The 19,663-nt window shown below is 33.6% G+C and overlaps 1 protein-coding gene across 7 annotated transcripts in view; it reads right to left on the bottom strand.

Annotated features, from left to right (window-relative positions):
• UBR2 (ubiquitin protein ligase E3 component n-recognin 2) overlaps window positions 1-19,663 on the bottom strand; it is a 157,516-nt gene that overhangs the window by 117,732 nt on the left and 20,121 nt on the right. The gene's annotated exons all lie outside the window — the stretch shown is intronic.

Raw genomic sequence — 19,663 nt, 5'->3', positions numbered from 1 at the left:
TAAAGGATAAGACAGCCTTAAATTCAGGCTTTACAATGGTATGCTGGTACGAAGGGTAAAATAATCACAAAAGAGGGACAGACTTAAAAGAAAATATGCTACAAAAGCAAATGAAAATTTCACAAGAGCAAGAAATAGAAAGCAACAATTCTGTACCACTCAGTCTTAGAAGGAAAAAAGTAACTCTTCCAAATACGTGTTTAAGTTATTAAAAGCAAAAAAAAAGTAAAACAAACACCCTTCTCTCTCCTTGCTACTAGAGATGAGTTGCAAGAACTAAGAAAATTAAGCATTTTGTCTATAAAATTTCCAAAACAAAACCCTCAATAAAATCCTACACTGTGAAGAGTGCTTCATATAATGCTATCATTACCTGGTAATAAATATGCTTGAAGATTGAGGTTACCAATTTAACCATACAAAGAAAACCTTGAGTTTCACCTCTCCTTCCCTGCCAGCCCATTAACCTTAATTAAGTATTGCCATATCAAATTATAGCTCTGAATCATATATCAACTGTGAAAACTAAATAGCACTTCTAATTATCCTCCTGTTCTACTGTGACTACTATTCTTACTTTTCAAAAAATATACCCAAGGACTAATTAAATCAATATTATGCTTAAAAATAACTTTTTTGAGTAAAAAACACAAGCTTTTTCATTAGTAACAATTAAACTCTAGTTAATCCAACAATTACAAGTGTTTTAGTTGTTAACACATTTTCTAAAAATTAAGCAGATAAAATGCTATCAAAATACATAACAACAAAAAAATACATGGCATCATACAAATAAAAGAGTGCTATCATAAATTTCAAACAAAATAATCCAGGTGCAATCACAAACTCACATATTTTAACTCAAGAAGTCAAAAGGGCACCCATTCTATCAAGGATACTCTGAGTTTGTCTGTATATGTGTGTGTGTGTGTGTGTGTGTGTATTTTAAGCCCTTCCTTGAATGGTCCACATCAGCAATCCTAAAAATTATACTTATAGTCGAGGAAGAGGAGTAATGAACTGTGTAATATGAAATCAGCATGTAAAGAAAAGCTGTAGATAAATGCGAAGGGCTTTAAATGATAAACAAAGAAGTTTGTACTTTATTTTAAAGACATTAGGGCAAAGTCACTGAAACTTTTTAAGTAGGGGAGTGAAATGGTTAGAATTAGATTTTAGAAAAATTAATCTAGGAGCTACATTTAGGTTGCTTAAAAGAAGGGAGAGGCTGTATGTAGAGAGAGCAATTAAGAAGCTATTATAATACATAGGGGATGTGAATTAAAATATGAGAGAAGTATAGAACCACAGAGGCAAAAAACCTAAAATTTGGCAAATGTCCCCATATGGTGGGTTATAAGTGATGAGCTGAATACTCTTTAGACAGCAAAACGGGTTAACTAGAGTAGGGAAGTTTTTCAACAGAATTAGGAAGACAAAAAAAGGGTAGATTTAGGAAGCAAGAAAATGAATTCTGTTACCAACATAATGAATTTGAGATGCTTAGGAGTTGTTGAAGTGAAGATGTCCAGTAAACAACTAGTAACACAGGTTTAGATCTCAAGAGAGATAAGAGCTAGATTTGTAGATATATGAATCATTCACACAGAGAAGACAATTGAACTAAGAAATGAGGATGAGATTATGAAGAGTCTAGAGAGAGAAAAGATAGCCAGAACAGAGATCTGTGGAATGCTCACACATAGGATAGGTCATAAATGGTGATCTTGCAAAGAAAGCTGAGAAACTAGAACTAGAAATTTTAAAGAGAAACAAGAAACTGGTGATAAAATGTATGATCAGAAGAGGAAAATGTTCAATAAGTTTATGGCACAGAATAAAAAGTTGGCAAAGAGTCAGGATTTAGTAAAGAAAGGGAAGGAACTTCAACTACCCAGACATCTCTGCTTAAAGTAGAGGAAATGAGAAATTCTTGACACATTTGCTACCAATTTCATTATTCAGAAGGAGAAGAATATTTTGGATTCAACTCAAACTATTGAGAAAGGAATGATAACCTTATCAGAAATGAATGGAACCTTGGAAAGAAGTGACTTTAGGACACTGCCTGAGAGAAAACATCAAATTTAGATTTTCAGTCAAGATAGTTGCCAGAATGCAAAGCTGAAGATACAGCTTCCATATACCTAGTCTAGCAAAGCCTTAAAGTTTTACACAGTAACATTTGATGATGAAGAAATCCAATGATAAAACTACTTCTTCCACCCCAAGCCCGAACAAGAGGTCAAGCCAGAAGTCCAAAAAGAATAGAAAAAGGAGGCCCATCAAAGTAAGAGGCATCACAGAAGGGTGTCCTAGACTCAGGGCTCCATGATCCCCAGCATCATGTCCTGAGCTGCCAGAGAAAGGTCTTGAGGATCTTGTGGTCTAAGAAAGGATAATGATCATTGTTGGAAGGGTTGTGGGAAATCTGGGACACTATTACACTGCTGGTGGAGCTGTGAACCCATCCAACCTTTCTGGAGAGAACTTTGAAATTACGGTCAAAGGGCAACAAAAATGTGCATACCCTCTGATCCAGCAATACCACTACTGGGTCTATACCCTGAAGAGATGATGGAAAAGGGTAAAAACATCACTTGTACAAAAATATTCATAGCAGCCCTGTTTGTGGTGGCAAAGAATTGGAAATCAAGTAAATGTCCTTCAATTGGGGAATGGCTTAGCAAACTGTGGTATATGTATATCACTGTTCTATGAGAAACCAGGAAGGATAGGAATTCAGGGAAGTCGACAGGGATTTGCATGAACTGATGCTGAGTGAGATGAGCAGAACCAGAAAAACACTGTACACCCTAACAGCAACATGGGGGTAATGATCAACCTTGATGGACATGCTTATTTTATCAGTGCAACAATCAGGGACAATTTGAGGCTGTCTACAATGGAGAATACCATCTGTATCCAGATAAAGAACCGTGGAGTTTGAACAAAGTTCAAGGACTATTCCCTTTAATTTAGAAAATAAAAATATCTTATTGTCTTATCTTGTTATCTCTTATATTTTATGTTTCTTTAAGGATATGATTTCTCTCTCATCACACACAATTTGGATCAATGTACAACATGAAAACAATGTAAAGACTGACAAATCGCTTTCTGGGGGGTGGGGGGAGGGAAGTAAAATTGGGGGAAAAATTGTAAAACTCAAAATAAATAAAATCTTTAATTAAAAAAAAGAGAATCTTGTGGTCTAGACCTTAAAGATCCTGAGGGGGGGCAAGCCAAGAGAGTGAAAGCAAAAACAGAAACTCATACAACCCAGGACAAAAACCACAAACTCAAAAGTAAATTTGGGGCAGAGCAATAGCACTAGCTCAAGGTCATAATTTAGAACACTGGAAAAATGAGTAACTCAAAGAAAACAGAAAGAAAACAATATAAAAAATTACTTACAAATCTAAAGAGCTTACAAATTAGGAGGGGTTAATGAATAACTACAGAGCTGAAAAAAACCCCCCCCAAAAAAACCAAGCATCTGACTTTCTACAAGGACTATATGAATAACCAGAAAATAAGAAAGGGCTAATAAATGATAAGAAGGTACTTGAGAAAAAGATTGGAAAGACAATAAAGGATTTTCAAGTAGTAAACTTTATTCAAGAAATGTCCTTCCTGACCAGAAGAACATTAATGGTATACCCTAACAGCAACATGGGGGTGGTGATCAACCTTAATGGACTTGCTCATTTCATCAGTGCAACAATCAGGCTTAATTTTGGGGTATCTGCAATAGAGAGTACCAACTGTATCCAGAGAAAGAACTGTGGAGTTTGAACAAAGACCAAAGACTATTACTTTCAATTTAAAAAAAACCAAACTGTTATCATATTATGTAATTTTGTTATCTCTTATACTTTACTTTTCTTCCTTAAGGATATGATTTCTCTCTCATCACATTTAATTTAGATCAATGTATACCAAGGTAAAGACTAATAGACTGCCTTCTGTGGGGAGTAAGGGGGAGAGAAATGAGATTAGGGGAAAAACTGTAAAATTCAAAATAAATAAAATCTTTCTTTTATAAAAAACAACAAAAAAAGTCCTTCCTGAAAACTAAAATGGACTAAATAAATCAATGACTCCATAAGACAAGAAATATTAGAATAAAATTAAAACACTAAAAAAAAAATAAACTAAAGATATCTAATATCAAAACAACCAACCCAGAAAATAGGTAAAGGAGGGGGGCAGCTAGGTGGCAGTGAATAGAGCACTGGCCCAGTCTCAGACACTTAATTCTCTAGCTGTGTGACCTTGGTCAAGTCACTTAACTCCTTTGCCTAGAAAAAACCAAAAAAAAAGAAAAAAATATGTTAAGGAGATAATTTAAGAATGATAGTACTTCCCTGGACACTTTATTTCAAGAAATCACAAATAAAAATTGTCTTGATCTTTTACAACCAGAGGGTAAAAACAGAAAGAATCCTTTGATTACCTCCTGAAAGAAATTCCTAAAAGTCATAGACAAAATCCAAAGCTTATAAATCAAATAAAAAAACACTGCAATTATTCAGAAAAAGGAAGTAGTTTAAGTGTCAAGGAACTACAGTCAAGATGACACAAAACACAGCAAATTCTTTATGCAAGAGGAGAAAACTTGGAATATAATATTCCAAAAAGCAAAAGATACAAAATTAAATAACCAAGAAAAACTTATCCTGCAAAGCAGAGTATATTCCCAAAGGGAGGAAAACAGACCTTTAATGGAATAAAGGACTTTCAAATACTTCCATAGAAAGACTAAAGGTAAGTTCTTGTCATACAAACGCAAGAATCTAGAGAAACCTAGAAAGACAAATGTATTTGAACTGGAAAAAGTAACATAATGAAATGTTAACATTCTCAAAAGTTCTTTTAAACCTTTATGTCATCAAAAGGTATTGAGAAGAATTAACAAAGCAAACAGAAGTCTTGAGAATAAATTTGTACTATTCTGAGGTTTAGAAGAAGGTCAAAAGGGGCGGCTAGGTGGCGTAGTGGATGAAGCACCAGCCCTGGAGTCAGGAGTATCTGGGTTCAAATCCAGTCTCAGACACTTGATAATTACCTAGCTGTGTGGCATTGGGCAAGCCACTTAACCCCGTTTGCCTTGCAAAAATCTAAAAAAATAAAAAATAAAAAAAGAAGAAGGTCAAAAGAAGGGAGGGTAATAGGAATATGACTATACTAGTAAAGTTAGAAAGGAAGAAGAAGGGGGTGAAATATACTCCTTATCATAGCTTTGTATGGAGCAGCTAGAAGGCTCAGTGGTTAGAGCACCAGACTCTAGAGGCAGGAGGATCTGAGTTCAAATGTGGCCTCAGACCCTTGATACTTGATAGCTGTGTGACCTTGGGCAAATAACTAAACCACACTGACTTGTAAAAAACAACCAAAAAAAATCAATATTGTAAAGTTTTAGAAATGTGGAGGAGGGAACAAGTGGAACCTCAATAATACTGAAATGAATAGGAGTTGAACATGAAGAACTTGGTGTAGAAAAACATCAAATTCAACAAGGAAAAAAAATGTGAATATGGAGAATGAAGGGATTAAAAAGAACAAAGAACACAAAGTAGGGAAAAGCTACAAGTCCAAAAAAACCTGACTCTGAAGAGTCAATGGGAAAAAAATAAACGAAAAAATTAGAATATAGTAGGGTAACTTGTAACACCTCTTAGACAATTAAGGAGTAACAATGAACTGTAATATGAAAAAATGCTTGTTTGCTGCAAGTTTTATTTTGCTTTCTTTTTCTCTCATTTAATTGGACTGGGAGGATATAAAGAGGGTTAGCAACAGTGATGACAAGCCCCCCCCCCAAAAAGGAGTATTAATGAAACATTTCTTTTTTAATGCAACAAAAAAATTCTGAAAGAAGCAAAAACAACTGGGACAATTTTGAAAATAATACCGAATTTATCGTGTGCTTTTTTAATAAGGCAAATAGTTAGAATGGAGATTTATATTTTGTAGAGAATAATCTTATGTTTTGCTGAGTATGGAAATGTTCCTTTTGTGCACAAAATTTCTAAAGTAAAAGGATGAAACCAACAACAAGAATAAGAAAACAACAGGTTTGATATTTCCATGCACTGTGGAAAGGCACATAGCAAGCAAACAGTTTAGTGAATGGACAGGTAATATATAACATAAGCCCTGGAGGAAAACAGATCATAAAGAATAGAAGGTCCTCAAAAATTAATTCTAAATTAAAATATAGGTGACATTCATGAGAAAAAAGGGGAAGCTGACTAAAGAATAAATATATATTGAGCTCATCAACTAATTAAAAGTTTTATAATACAAGGAAACAAAGACAAGTAACTGAGGATGAATACAAAAATGCAACATTGCTTTTTTTTTTTTAGGTTTTTGCAAGGCAAACAGGGTAAAGTAGCTTGCCCAAGGCCACACAGCTAGATAATTAAGTGTCTGAGACCAGGGGTGGCTAGATGGTGCAGTGGATAGAGCACTGGCCCTGGAGTCAGGAGTGCCTGAGTTCAAATCCTACCTCAGACACTTAATAATTACCTAGCTGTGTGGCCTTGGGCAAGTCACTTAACCCCATCTGCCTTGCAAAAAAACGTAAAAAAACAAAAAAACAAACAAACAAGTGTCTGAGATCAGATTTGAACCCAGGTACTCCTGACTCCAGGGCAGGTGCTTTATCTACTACACCACCTAGCCACCCCAAACATGGCTTTCAGTAAGGCTAAAAGTCAACTGATAAATGCTAAGTTTGACTAATTTTTTAAAAGTTATATTGGCAAGAGAAAGATCAAGGAAAGGCAAGAACCAAATGATACTATGGCAAGAAAACGGAAATGTTTAACTTTTATTTTTTTTCTGTGTTCCATACCAATTAAATTGTGAAAATGAATTGGTTCAGAAATTTAAGATTAATGAAAAGAGAATAACTTAATTACATTCAAGTCAATAAAGCCTTTATTAGATTCCACAAAATGCATAAAGAAGGAAAAGGACACTGATGTAGATTATGATCTTTTATAACCTAAAATTTATCTGGTAGAAATTAATGCTATAATGAGGCTACCAAAAGGGCTTAGAAATCATCTCAGCTAGCAAACATTTGATCATTTTGCCAATCTGTCAATGAACTACAGCAGCAGGTTTTTTTTGTTTTGTTTTTTCTTTGTTTCTTTTTTATTTTTTTTACGGCAGCAGTTTAAGATAAAAATTCATTTTAGAAATCTTACAGAGAAGGGTAGAAGACAATAATTCAAACAATAAGAAACAATAAAGAAGAAAATAAGTTTAAAGAAAGCTTGTGAGGGAATCCATAGTCAATCCAAAGGAATTAAGAATGAAACTGGAAGGACAACAGTTAGGAAAAAAAAGAGAAAGATCTGTGAATTTTTTTTTTATAACAAACAATCATCAAGGACATTGAAGCTACCAAATTTGTACAAAAAAACTATATGAAAGTAGAAATGACATGGAAACAAAGGAGTAAAAGAAGTTGGATCAGACTAAATATGCACAGAGATCTATATTGTCAAGAAACAATTTTGAGGGCACCAAAGTATTAATTGATAAGATAGATGGAAAAAAAGGAAGGACACTGATTATACATAACAAATCTCAGACTTCAATAACCCCACCCAAAAAATGATCAAAGAAAAAATCAGTATAAACAACATTATCTGTCCAATTTTATACTTCTCTAAAGTGTCTATAAGCGCGCGCGCGCGCGCACACACACACACACACACACACACACACACACACACACACACACACACACACACCACTGTTGAGGAATAAAAAAGGAAGAGGAAGACATAAATTTTTATATTCTACAAAAGACTGCATCTTTATAGTTATACAACTGACAGTGGTGTAGAGAAAACAAATTTTTCACTGTGCTTATGACACAAAATGTATTTAATTTAGTAGAGTAAAAGCTCTAAAGTTAGTCTCTTTCAACAAAGTGTCACCCATGCCTATAGTAAAATCATAGTCAATTGCTTGAAAAATATGCAATAAAGTTTGCATATAGATCTACAACAGCTACTAACTTACTTTTTTTTTTTTTGCAAGGCAATTGGGTAAAGTGGTTTGCCCAAGGCCACACAGCTAGGTAATTATTAAGTATCTGAGACCAGATTTGAACTCAGGTATTCCTGACTCCAGGGCAGGTGCTCTATCCACTGCGCCACCTAGCCGTCCCCCTAACTTAGTTTTGATGAATTAAGGAAGGCATAAACAGGAAGACATTCTCCCTAAAAGTGTTTGCGGTGGCAAAGAATTGGAAATTGAGTGAATGTCCATCAATTGGGGAATGGCTTAATAAACTGTGGTATATGTATGTTATGGAACACTAATGTTCTATTAGAAGCCAGGAGGGATGGGAATTTAGGGAAACCTGGAGGGATTTGCATGAACTGATACTGAGTGAGATGAGCAGAACCAGAAGAACATTGTATACCCAAGAGCAACATGGGGGTGATGATCAACCTTAATGGACTTGCTCAATCCATGAGTGCAACAATCAGGCACAATTTCAGGGTATCTGTGATGGAGAATACCATCTGTATCCAGAGAAAGAATAGAGGAGTTTGAACAAAGACCAAAGACTTTTACCTTTAATTTAAAAAAAAATCTTATTATGTAATTTTGCTATCTCTTATACTTTATTTTTCTTCCTTAAGGGTATGATTTCTCGATAGAGTGGTGGACCAATGGAATAGACTAGGTGCAATAGCAGGAGATGATTTTAGCAATCTGCTGTTTGATAAACCCAAAGAGTCCAGTTATTGGGATAAAAACTCTCTCTCTCTTCATAAAAACTGCTGGAAAAATTGGTAGTATGGAAGAAACTTAGACTAGACCAACACTTCACACCCTATACCAAGATAAGATACAAATGGATACAGGATTTAGACATAAAAAATAATATTATAAGCAAACTAGAAGATCAAGGAGTAGTTTACCTGTCAGATCTATGGAAAGGGAAGCAGTTTATGACTAAGGAAGAGATGAAGAACATCACTAAAAACAAACTAGATTATTTTGATTACATTAAATTAAAAAGCTTTTGCACAGACAAAACCACTGAAACCAAGATCAAAAGAAATTTAGTAAACTGGGAAATAATCTGTACAACTAGTAATTTTGACAAAGGACTCATTTCTAAAATATATAGAGAACTGACTCAATTTAAAAAAAAAGTCATTCCCCAATTGACAAATGGTCAAAGGATATGCAAAGGCAATTTACAGATGAGGAGATCAAAGAGATCCATAGTCATATGAAAAATTGCTCTAAATCATTACTTTTTAGAGAAATGCAAATTAAAGCATCTCTGAGGTACCACCTCACACCTCTCAGACTAGACAATATGACCAGAAAGGACAATGATCATTGTTGGAAGGGTGGTGGGAAATCTGGGACACTAATACATTGTTGGTGGAGCTGTGAACTCCTCTAGTCTTTCTGGAGAGCAATCTGAAATTATACCCAAAGGGCAACAAAAATATGCATACCCTTTGATCCAGCAACACCATTACTGGGCCTATACCCTGAAGAGATGATGAAAAAGGGCAAAAACATGACTTGTACAAAAATATTCATAGCAGCCCTGTTAGTGGTGGCAAAGATTTGGAAATTAAGTGAATGTCCTTCAATTGGGGAATGGCTTAGCAAACTGTGGTATATGTATGTCATGGAACACGATTGTTCTATTAGAAACCAGGAGGGATGGGAATTCAGGGAAGCCTGGAGGGATTTGCATGAATTGATGCTGAGCGAGATGAGCAGAACCAGAAAAACACTGTACACCCTAATAGCAACATGGGGATGATGATCAACCCTGATAGACTTGTTCATTCCATCAGTGCAACAATCAGGGACAATTTGGGGCTGTCTGTGATGAAGAATACCATCTTTATAAAGGGAAAGAACTGAAGAGTTTGAACAAAGACCAAGGACTATTACCTTTAATTTAGAAAAAAATTGATATCTCATTATCTGATCTTGCTATCTCTTTTACTTTTTGTTTCTTCCTTAAGGATATGATTTCTCTCTCATCACATTCAATTTGGACCAATATATACAATGGAAACAATGTAAAGACTGGCAAATTGCCTTCTGTGGGGGGGTGGGAGGAAGGAAGTAAGATTAGAGGAAAAATTGTAAAATTCAAAATAAATGAATAAATAATCTTTTGAAAAAAGTGTTTGCCATTGTCACTGAGGATGTTCACTGCAAAGTCCAAAGGGAAGAGGAATTCTCTTTACTTGGAGAGATCCACTAGATATACTTGTTTGTAGATGAAAGTGTGTTTATTGAATAAAGCTTTACAGCACCGTCACAGAGTCACTGACACAAATTATAATGTTTGAAAATCTCAAGGCATATTCAGGAATTAGAGTAGCCCACCACTGTAAAATATACAGTAGAGAACTATAAGAAATTAGGTTCAAAAATTCAAGTGTAGCTGAAAAATGGGGCCTTCAGTGCTACGCAAGACATCTGAACTTTCCTTGGTAGATTAGGAGTCACTGAATGTTTCTGTGCAAAAGATCTGAATAAAAAGAGCTTTCTGAGTAAAAGATCTATGAAAAAAGATTAGCCTGGCAGCAGTATGACAAACCAATCGAAAATCTATTATGAAATAACTGCAAGAATCCAGATGAGTAGCACTACAAATGTATTGACTATGTACATAGAGATGAGGTACACACATGAAACATTAAAATTATAAAAATCAACAGGACTTAAGAAAGCAAAGGAAGAAAACAGAGTCAAGGATAAAACCAAAGTTATAATGATACCAAAAAATAGAAGATTTAATGAGAGAAGTTCAGGGCATTTGTAGATTGAGGAGACAAAACTATATTCAAGTAGATTGAATGAAAAGTGGGGCAGCTAGGTAGTGCAGTGGATAGAGCACAGACTCTGGGGTCAGGAAGACTTGAGTTCAAAGCCAGCCTCAGACACTTAATAATTACCTAGCTGTGTGACTTTGGGCAAGTCACTTTAACCCCATTGCCTTGCAAAAAAACAAAAAACAAAAAACAAAACAAAAACAAAAACAAATATGAGCTAAAAAGTGGTCAGGTCCAGAGATATGGATTTGGGAATAATTTATATAGAGGTAATAAGATAGTTGAAGTTATGACGATAAATGAAACTGCTTCAAGAAAGGATAATGAGGATAAAAAGGATAATGAGGCTAAAGGTAGAACTACCAAAGGATTTAAAAGCTGAAGAGCTAGCAAAAGAAAGAATATAGAGAAAGTACACTTAGAGAGACAGAGAAATAGGAAGTGCATTCAAAAGAAGAAAGAATGGTAAGAATGTAATGGGTGGTCCACAGCATCAAATGCTGCAAAGAGGACAAAGAAAATGAGAAAATCAACCTAGTAATTAGGTAATGATCAGGTGACTTCTAAAAGAACAGTTTCATTATAGTAGAGCAGAACAGTGGAACAGAACTCAGACTGGTTAGGCCACACGTAAGTATAGACACTGAGTATCAACAACTTTTTCAAGAATTTTGGCAGTAAAATTAAAGAGAAAGATAATAGCTGATGAAATGATAGGATCCCCCAAAAAGGATTTTAAAAAATTATTGGGAAAACCTGAGCACATTTGGAAGTCAAAAGAAATGGAGAAATGGAATATGAATGAAAGGATATTTGCTAAAGCAAAATCATGAAGCAGGAATGAAGATATGGAGTTCAAAGGCATTAGTATTAAGCAAAGAGAAAGTATGTTACTTTTTCTTGTAACAAGAAGGAAGAACAGAATAGTTGATCATTAGGAACAGTTGTGAGGACTAAGATAAATATCACTGAGATAAATCAGAGAATTAAGGAAATTCTACAAATAAAATGAAAAAAGCATTTATTTATTAAGAGTACCAAGTTCTATGCCAAGAACCAGAAATAAAGAAAAAGGTAAAAAAAAAAATCTCAGTTCTACTATTTTTACTACTCAAGTGACTTAGCAATTCCTTAACCTTTCTGGGTCTTACTTAAGTTTCATCTGTAAAATAAAGGGTATGAAACTACATCAGCTGTAAGGTTCCTTCCAACTCTAAATCAATGATCCTAAAATTAGAATAGACTGCTTGACAAGATAATGAATTCCCACTTATGGAGGTTTTCATGTATAGGTTGAATAACTAGTCAGAAATGAAGCATTTCTGATGAAACACTGATTCTACTAGATTACCTCCTCAGCCCCTCAACCCACCACCTTTACCAGAGTCTCTCTATTGCCTTTCCGCAGAACACAGGATCTCTTCAGAATACCTGCCTCCATAAGAAATACCTGCTGTCCTAAATTCTCAAACCAGAATTTACCTTATACCTAGGTCATATGATCCAGTGGTTCATAATCATTTAAACTATGAGAAATCATACTTAAAAAAGCAAACAAATCTACCATCAATGCATCTGAGGACTATTACTGGATTAGATTATGCCAAGAGTGATACAAGTACCAAAATATCAATTTTAGTAGACCAGTCTAAGACTAAAAAGAGGATTTCAAACACATATGCAGGCAATGTGACACAGTGGAAACAATAATGAAAGTGTAAACAACTTAGGCTCATATCCCATCTGAGGTATTTATTGGCTCATGGAAAATTTACCCAACCTCTAACAAGTCCCATTTTTTTTTTAATTTTTTCAAGGTAATGGGGTTAAGTGGCTTGCCCAAGGCCACACAGCTAGGTAATTATTAAATATCTAAGGCCGGATTTGAACTCAGGTACTCCTGACTCCAGGGCTGGTGCTCTATCCACTGTGCCACCAAGCCACCCCAAATCCTATTTCTTAATCTGTAAAATTAGGAAAATATCTATATTACCTACCTTGCAGGGTTTTTGGACAAAATGAATCTGAAAACCTTGTAACACTATTCAAATGAGTTGTTTTTTAACATCCAGTACCTTTAAGGCCCTGTTGCAGGTAAATGACTTACAGTATAGAGTATTACAGGCTAGATGATAATATAAATTTAAATGGATTATGAAGTAACTGAATGGCTGGACTCAAAGAGTTGTTATTATTGGTTAGGTATCAATTTGGAGGGAAATCTCCAGTGGAATGCCCCAGGGATCTGGGCCTGGTCTTACCCATTTAGATCTGACTTAGATTAGATATATCAGATATGCATCCCATTGGACTACAACATTCCACAAAATAAATTAACAAATCAAAGAGAGCATTACATTTAAAATTAAATCAATATGACTCTCAGAGATCCTTATATCTCTATCAGTGGTGTCTTTTTCTATTTCAGTTTGAAACCAGTGGTTTAGATAACGGTATCTAGAAATTTCTAGATGACACAAAAGCTAGAAGAGATTAACACATACTGGATGAGGAATCTATAAGTACTTCTAGAGGCTAAAATATTAGACAAAATCTTATAAGATTAAATTTAAGGAATATAAATATCTCACACTTGAGTTCAAGATTCACTTTACAAGTTCATGATTAGAATGGTCATATAAGGTAGTTCATATAAAAAGGATGTGGGGGTTTTATTGAACCATTAATTCAATGATTCAAATATATTATGGCAGCCAAAAAAACTCATGGAATTTCAGGCCACATTAGAAAAGGCAGCATATCTAGAAATAGGCAGGCTAAAATTTTGTTGTACTTTGCCATGGTCAGTACTGTGTTTGGTTTTGAGAGTCACATCTAAAGGGCACTGATAAGGAGGAAAGCTTCCAGAGGAGGGTGACTAGGCAGGTAAAATGCCTCAAGGTCAAAAGATATGAGAATCTATATGGATATTTAGTTTGCAAAAGAAAAGATTTTGGGAAAGGAGAGATAAGACCACTATAATTCAAGTTTCTGAAGCATTCTCAAGTGTGGTTTCCATAAAACTTACCAATTTAGAGCCCTCCAAAAGTCGAACAACAAGATATCTTTAGGTGAAAAATGGGTTTTCCTTCACTAGAGATGTTTAAGCAAAGACTGGTTGGCTATCTGTCCAGTAGATGATTGAGCAGTTCCTTTTCAGGGACAAGGTGAATTATATTACTGCCTCTAAAATGTTACTCTGAGATTCTGCATTCTGATTCTCTCTTGTTCCTACTTAACTATACACTATTATGTATACTAAACACATAACTTAATGAAAAGAGCACAGAATTAGTAGATGGGAAAATTGGGTTCTGATTCTGATTTTGTCACTAATTATAAAACCATGGATAATTCATTTCTCTGCACCTGTCCCCTCAACTACAAATGAAGAAACTTGGATTAATGTTCGCTAAGGTCTTCTCTGGCTCTAATATTCTATGATCCACCAGCTTCCTCTAATTTCCGATTCCTATAAACATACATGCCCCTAGTTTTCCTGAAGTTCTTTCACTTTCAAATACATCAATTTATGAAATAATATTCAATGACAAGAAAGTATAGGAGACTCTATTCACTAGCCAGCTTCAGAAACAGCAAAATATCTTCTGGAGATATCGTGGTTTAATGGGCAAAGTTCTAGATCTGATTTACATCGCAGTTCTGCTATTTCTTCCTATGATATCTTATAATATCTCTTATAATTGAACTGGGGTTTCTTCATTTGTAAAATGAGGGGTTGAGACTGGAAGGCCTCTAAAGTATCATCCAGTTTTAAATATGGGTCTATATAGTACTTTTCAAAGACTTGAGAAAAGCTCTCTAATAAAGGTTCAAATTTCTATATTCTCTGATGGAATCAGAGAACAAATAAGGTTAATTTCTTCAATAAATAGATGCACCTTGTAAGTAAAGTCAATATTTGAAATTATGGAAAGGGGAACCTATAGTTTTTTTGCACAGAATCACCTACAGTAACAGCCTAGAACATAAGTCTATCCATCACTACTTCAATATAAGTCCACTGGGCTGAATGTTTGTGGAAGAAAAGACAACAGCAATTTTAAGGAAGATGAAATAGTGGGATATTTTACAGGAATCTGGTTCCTCATGATCCTCCTAAAAAATAACATAAATTGCAAAAAACTAAAAAAAAAAGGGGGGGGCCGCTAGGTGGCACAGTGGACAGAGCACTGGCCTTGGAGTCAGGAGTACCTGAGTTCAAATCTGGCCTCAGACATTTAATAATTACCTAGCCGTGTGGCCTTGGGCAAGCCACTTAACCCCATTGCCTTGCAAAAAACTAAAAAATTAAAAAATAACATAAATCTTGAAAAAAGTTTCTAGACAAAAAAAAATAAACCTACAAAAAACACAATGACAGAGAATTGAGAAAAAATAAAAATCATTATGGAATAAAATAACCATCAGGAAAAGAACCAAAAAAGAATTACCCTAAAATAAAATCAGATGAAGCATCAAGAATAAAGAAAACAAAACCAAAAGAGAAATAGATAGTTTGATTACCATCATGCAATGAAAGACTAAAATAATAGTAATAAATAATTGCCATATATAAAGGTTAAATAGATACAGAAAATAATAACAATATGGGTACTACTATATTACTATATTATTATACTCAGTCAATATGTACATCTTTTAGAGAGGATTAACATGCAATGGAAGTTAAAGAAAGACATATGGATAGTCATTCACATTTTTGTTGTTTCAGTTTACATGCGTTTTCCTATTTCATTATGTCCTTATTCATAATTTGATACCTATATGTGTAAATGGAAGTAAAATGTCAAATGTTTAATATTAAGAGTAACAGTATTAAAAATAATGCAAGAAATCTTGAAATATAAAATTAAGCAGATAAAAGACATTCAAAGAAGGATTGAAATCAGCAAAAAATACATGAGAAATAAAATAAAATAACTGATGTTGCCAAAAGATCTAAGTAACGATGATATAATTCAGTACAAGGGAGAATAACACAAAAGTAGAAGTAATACAATAGAAGACAAAATGGCATAAAATGCTTCTGAAACAAACAAACAAGCTACCGAAATAAATTAACTAGAAAGATGAGGAAGTTTGGATGCAAGGGTAGATCTTGAAGAGCAAAATAAAAAAGGTAGCCTTAGTATTATTGGGAGTGGGGAGGTCACATAAAATAAGAAAGGAAAAAATCTGATCATTCTATTTCAAGAAATCATACCAAAAACTTTCCCACAACTATTATACAAGTGACTCTAAAAATAAAAAGGATTCACTGAACCCAAGGAGAAACTCAAAATTCAACTCACCCAGGAACATCAGCATCAAACTTCAAAACTACAATGACAAAGAAAAAAATCTTTCAAGCTGTCAGAAGGAAGAAAGCGATTACTTATCATAAAAAGATCTCACATGATTTTTTCTATAAAAAGCAAGAATAAAGTAGAAGGAACATGCCATAAATAAAATTTTAAAACAGGATCCTCAAGGAATCAATTTTCCGGCAAATTCTCTATATTTTAAAAAATAAAGGTAAACATTTAAAAATCAATATGACTTTAAAGAACTCATGGAGAAGAAAAACAAATTTCAAAAAAAATCCTTGGTGGTAATAGGGTGGGTGCTGAACTAGTTTTGGGATTAAGCTCTTATTTGATAAAAAAGGATGGGTTTGAGTTTCAGAGAGGGGCCAGTAGGAACATGGTGAGGTAAAAAGAGCACTTGATCTGGAAAAGACTTGGGTTGGAATCCCAGAGTTCTGCTACTTTACCTCTGTTTTGACATTGGACAAGTCATTTCACCTATATGAGACTACAAGTACTTGTTTTACAGTTGAGTTTAATAATCTGCAAAAGGGAAAGAATTATAACTAGATGATCCACAAAGTATCATTCACCTCTAAGATCTATTAACCACATATTTACAGTTAATAGCATAAAATATAGGAATTATAATTAATATGCTTTTGTTAAGTATAACTTTCTTTTTTTTTGCTCTGGACCCATGGGCATCTTGTTAGTATGGAAGGTTCCTGATGAAGAACCTCCCTGGGCCAACAAATCATCTGTAACTTGTGGTCTTGAAATTTGGCCTAGGGCAATGAAAGTAAGGGATTTGGTCAAGGTCACACACATGGCCAGTACTCTATCTACTACACATCACACTGACTCTTAATTTTGATTTATTAAAGGCAAAGTAAAATAAGAAAGTTGCTATTTCCTTCTGACAAAATGAATAGCAACAAAGATAAAATATATAAAATTTATTAGTTGAATATAAATGGATATAACTGCCCTAGTAAAAGAACTATAGAATGAATTTTAAAATAGAATTGAAAAATACATCTTCACTGAAAGCATTCATTTTCCAAAAAAGAGATAGTTTTCTAAACTGTAAGATAGAGGTAGACTAATTTCAAAGGCCAATACTTTCTCTAAATCTTATTAACTAACTCCTACGAAGATTTTAAATTGGAAGTGCCACAAAAAAATGTTATTATGCTATGTCTAAGATAAACAAAAAACCCTAGATTTGCACTGATGATTGCTGATGATGTTGAACTCAAGACAGAAAGATTTGGGAGATAAGTAAGGAGAGTATATCATACTTAAAGGCACCACTGAAAATGAGTATAAAATTGACAAAAAAAGATAAAAGCTGTAAATAGACAATATTGGAGACCTATGGGAAGACATGCATATTAAAACAGTGTTGTTGGAGGTATGAATTGGTTCAAAATTCTAGAAAGTAATCTGAAATTATAGTCTGTTTTTTCTAACCAAGTGAAGAAATACACACACACACACACACACACACACACACACACACACACACACACACACACACACACACACAAACACACACACACAAAAGTAACTCAAGGACCCCACTGCTAAGAGAGGTCAAAGAAAGAAGTGTCCCAAATATATCAAAGTATTCATAGCAGCACTTGTGGTGAGGGATAAGTAAAGAAGTGGAAACAAAATAGATTCCTACTGAATGGGGAATGGAATATTATTGTACCTTAAGAAATGAATATGAAGAATTCAGAAAAAGGTGAGAAGACTTCTATGAATTAATGTAGAATAAAGGAGAACCAAGAATAAAGGAGAGCCAATATGCACAATAATAACACTAAAAAAGAAACTATTTTAAAATTACAATGATCAAGCTTGACACGAGGTAGAGTTGAGAAGAGATCTTCCTGCTTTTCACTGTAGAGATAGAAGACAGTGAGTGTGGAATGCTATAAGTACTGTTATCTGTCTGATGTGTTTGTTGTTGATTTTGATGAATTGATTTATTTTCTCTTTCATTTATAAATCTTTGTTGTGATGGATAGTTTTGTTGGGGAAGAAAGAAGGGATATATTTGGAAATTAATGTAATAAAACAAAAAGCATCAATAAAAATAAAATTTCATAGAGAAGATAGGTATTTTGAATATATATGCTTTAATAATATAGCAGTTACATTTATAAAAAAGTTCAAAATTTGCGAGAAATAAATTGAATATTGAGGCAGATTCTACCACCCTTCTATCAGAAGATGTTTTAAAAACTATAAAGTAAGTTACAGTCTTGAACAAATCATTGAATAAACTTAAGTTAAAATAGAAAATGCACATTTTTGAGTTACACATGGAACATTCACAAAAACTGATTCTGTTCTTAATCAAGGAAAAGTACAAGGCAAATTTAAAAGGACAGAAACTTAAAATACTACATTTATGGAACATAATTCAAAAAGAAAAGAATTAAATAGAAAAGATATACAAATTCACAAGGACAGTTAAGTGATTTATTAGATTATGCCTGTATTAAATAAACTAATTATAAAAATGTCAAAAAGTTACTGCAATCAAAACAACAATAAAACTACATATCAAAATGCAAGAATAGTGCAAGGAAAGGCATGGAAGAGAACACTAAAATGTGCAATGGGAGAAAAGAGAAGTTCAGTTTGGCTACAAATGAGAGTGCATCCAAGAAAAGTTTGGAAATATACAGTGGACCAAAAAGATATGAATTTTTTCAAGATAGTGATTAAATAGTGCTATTTTTCATCTTTGTATCTCTACAATGCTAAGTATAATATCCTGAACATAGAAAAATTTAATTAAAAAAAGAACTTAATAATTGATTGTTAAATTTAATTGAAAAAAGTTTTTATGAAATGTAACCTGAGTAGCATAGTTAATTAAAAGAGTTGAATGGCAAAGGAAAGAAAACAAATGGAAATTAAGTCTGCATTTAGGAAAATCAGAATATGAACAAAATAATACAATCAGACTAAACAATGAAAAAGGGAGATTATCAAGATTAGACTATTATTTAATAAAATGGCAAATAAAAAAGTTAATTGACAAAACAAAAAACTAGCTTTTTTTAAGATTCAATGAAATTGGTGTATAGTGAGAAAAGTATTTTATTAAAGGATTACAAAACTCTCAAAATTAGAAACAAGTGAAAGAAAATTAACATTTATCAAAAATTTGTCAAAAAATTTTAACTTAAAATTGGGTTTATCAAAAAAGAAATAAAATGTCAAAGTGAAAAAAAAGTAAATGACCACCTAAAGAGGATAATCTTAGAAGAAATTAAGCCTTTAAAGAAGTCCTCTTAAAAAAAAAAGGTAGCAGAATCAAGACTCACAAGTGAATTTCTCCAAATCATGAAAAGAACAAATAATCCCTATATAGACTGTTTCTAAACATGATGACAGCTTTTCAAGTTTTTTCTATGGTTTTATTTGTTTTATTAAGGTTTTAGCCTTCAAACACAGCACAGAAAAAGCTATAAA

Source organism: Macrotis lagotis, chromosome 5 (assembly GCF_037893015.1).
Source record: "Macrotis lagotis isolate mMagLag1 chromosome 5, bilby.v1.9.chrom.fasta, whole genome shotgun sequence".
NCBI lineage: Eukaryota > Metazoa > Chordata > Mammalia > Peramelemorphia > Peramelidae > Macrotis > Macrotis lagotis.
This window is presented reverse-complemented; position numbering and strand designations above follow the sequence as displayed.